Here is a 2,163-nt window from a genome sequence, read left to right as displayed (position 1 = left end):
CTTCTTCAAGTCTAGCCATAGCTTTTTCAAACTTCAAATTGATGGTATCAATGTGAGCACTAAGTTGAGCACCCAATTGAGTAATAAAGTCCACTTCATGATTTCCTCCTCTAGTAGCCTTGCGAGGTCTACTATATTGTGAGTTATGGACCGCCATTTCCTCAATTTTGTTCCAAGTTTGATTGTCATCAACTTCGGTGAACATTCCATTTGATCCCATGTTGAGAATGTTCCTTGAATCTTCATAAAGACCGTTCCAAAATTGTTGTACCAAGAACCACTCGCTAAGTCCATGGTGAGGACATGAGCGACAAATCCCCTTAAACCGCTCCCAAGCTTCATACAAATATTCTTCATCCCTTTGCTTAAAGCCCGTGATTTGAGCTCTTAGCATGTTAGTCTTTTCCGGTGGATAGAACTTTTTGTAGAAAGCTAGAGCCAACGTCTTCCAAGAATCAATTCCGAGAGTAGCCTTATCAAGGCCTTTCAACCATTATTTCGCGGTGCCAATTAGAGAAAAAGGAAATAAGACCCATCGTATTTGGCTTGAGTTACACCGGTTTGAGAAATCGCATCACAATTGTCACAAAAAGTCTCCATATGAGAATGAGGGTCTTCACTAGGCATCCCCCCAAATTGGCTTCTTTCGACTAATTGGATAAATGCGGATTTGGCAATAAAACTTCCGGTTAGATGTTGTGGTGTGGGAGTACCATTGGGTAGGTTCTCCTTGGTGGGTACGGAATGTGATGAAAACTTAGGCATTGTGGGTTGATTTTGTGTTGGGTTCTCCTCACATTCTCTTGCAAAAGGGTTGATGAACTCAATAGTATTTGGTTGAATATCTACAACCTCACCAATACCTCTCAAAGTTCTCCTAGCAAGTCTTCTATTGGTTGTCAAAGTTCTTTCAATTTCATGATCAAAGGGTAACAAGTCACCTTATGACCTTCTAGACATGCAAAATATCAAACAACTCGAAAACAATTAGAACAAACCTTGAGGAGTTTTACTTCCCCAAGGCAAAGAAAGACACAACTAATAACAATATAATAAAATCAAAATCAAGTTAACACCGTCCCCGACAACGACACCATTTTTGGTCGGGCTATTTTTACTAAATCTTTCGGTTACTTGTCGTTAGGAGCACCTAGACCAAAACACAATTTATAACTTCACAAACAACTCTACAATTAGTAAAGAGGCAAGTAAAGGTCGGATCCCAAGGGACGGGAATTGAGATGAGATTTCTATTGCAACTAGTGGTGTCTTAGGGGTGTCACAATTGAGGTTTGATGTAGAAGATCACTAAACTAAATAGCAATGAAAGTAAACAAGCAAGATGAATTAAAAGGGATGTAAACAATTGATAAAAAGCACTAGGGTGTCATGGGGTCATAGGGGATTCATGGGAATTGATCATACGAACATGTTCTAAAATTATAAGCAAGCAATTATTGTTGTGATGGATCGAGTTGGTTTATATCTTACAATCCTAGGAAAGTTTGGGTCCCAGAGCCGAATCGATTAGATTGTACAACACCTACAAGTCGACTTAGTCTTCCCTACTCAACAACATGCATGGTCTAATGAGACTCGAGTTGGTTTATGTCTTACAAGTCTCATTGAAAAGATAGGTGATGGGTAAAAAAAAAATGCAAGGATTCATAGGCTCACATTTCATCAAACATAACATGTGCATGAGTTGAGATCACAACAAGCAAGCAAATAAACTATGAAAGCATATTAATTTCAGCATGAATCATTCCCCATGTTGGTTTTCCCTAATTACCCATTAACCCTAGCTAAGGAACTACTCACTCATTATCATGTTGAACATGCTAGCAAGGTTGTCAATCAAACCAACAAAGTGAAACATGATGAATAAATGAAAGTGATTAACAATAATTAAAGAGGGATTAATAGAATTATACCTACTAATGATTCCAATAATAAAGCAAAGAATAAAAGAAGTACTTGATGCTTGATTGAGAGGTTGTCATTCTCCCAATAATAACCCAAATAATCTTCAATTACCCAAAATAAAGGATGAACAAGAGAGAGATTAAGGAAATAAAACTTGTATTAAAACTTGATTAATTGTTGATTACAAGATTAAAGAGAGATTTGATTGATATTAACTACACTAAAGATTGCTAAGAA

The 2,163-nt window shown here is 37.2% G+C and overlaps 1 non-coding gene across 1 annotated transcript; it reads left to right on the top strand.

Annotated features, from left to right (window-relative positions):
- The first annotated feature begins 287 nt into the window (after positions 1 to 287).
- LOC141634696 (small nucleolar RNA R71) lies at positions 288 to 394 on the top strand. The gene has a single exon (XR_012539421.1). It is a non-coding gene; the product is annotated as a small nucleolar RNA R71 (small nucleolar RNA).
- The last annotated feature ends 1,769 nt before the right edge of the window (positions 395 to 2,163 follow it).

This window comes from Silene latifolia, chromosome Y (assembly GCF_048544455.1).
Source record: "Silene latifolia isolate original U9 population chromosome Y, ASM4854445v1, whole genome shotgun sequence".
Taxonomy (NCBI): domain Eukaryota; kingdom Viridiplantae; phylum Streptophyta; class Magnoliopsida; order Caryophyllales; family Caryophyllaceae; genus Silene; species Silene latifolia.
The sequence above is the reverse complement of the archived record's forward strand: the minus strand, read 5'-3'. Positions and strand labels throughout refer to the sequence as shown.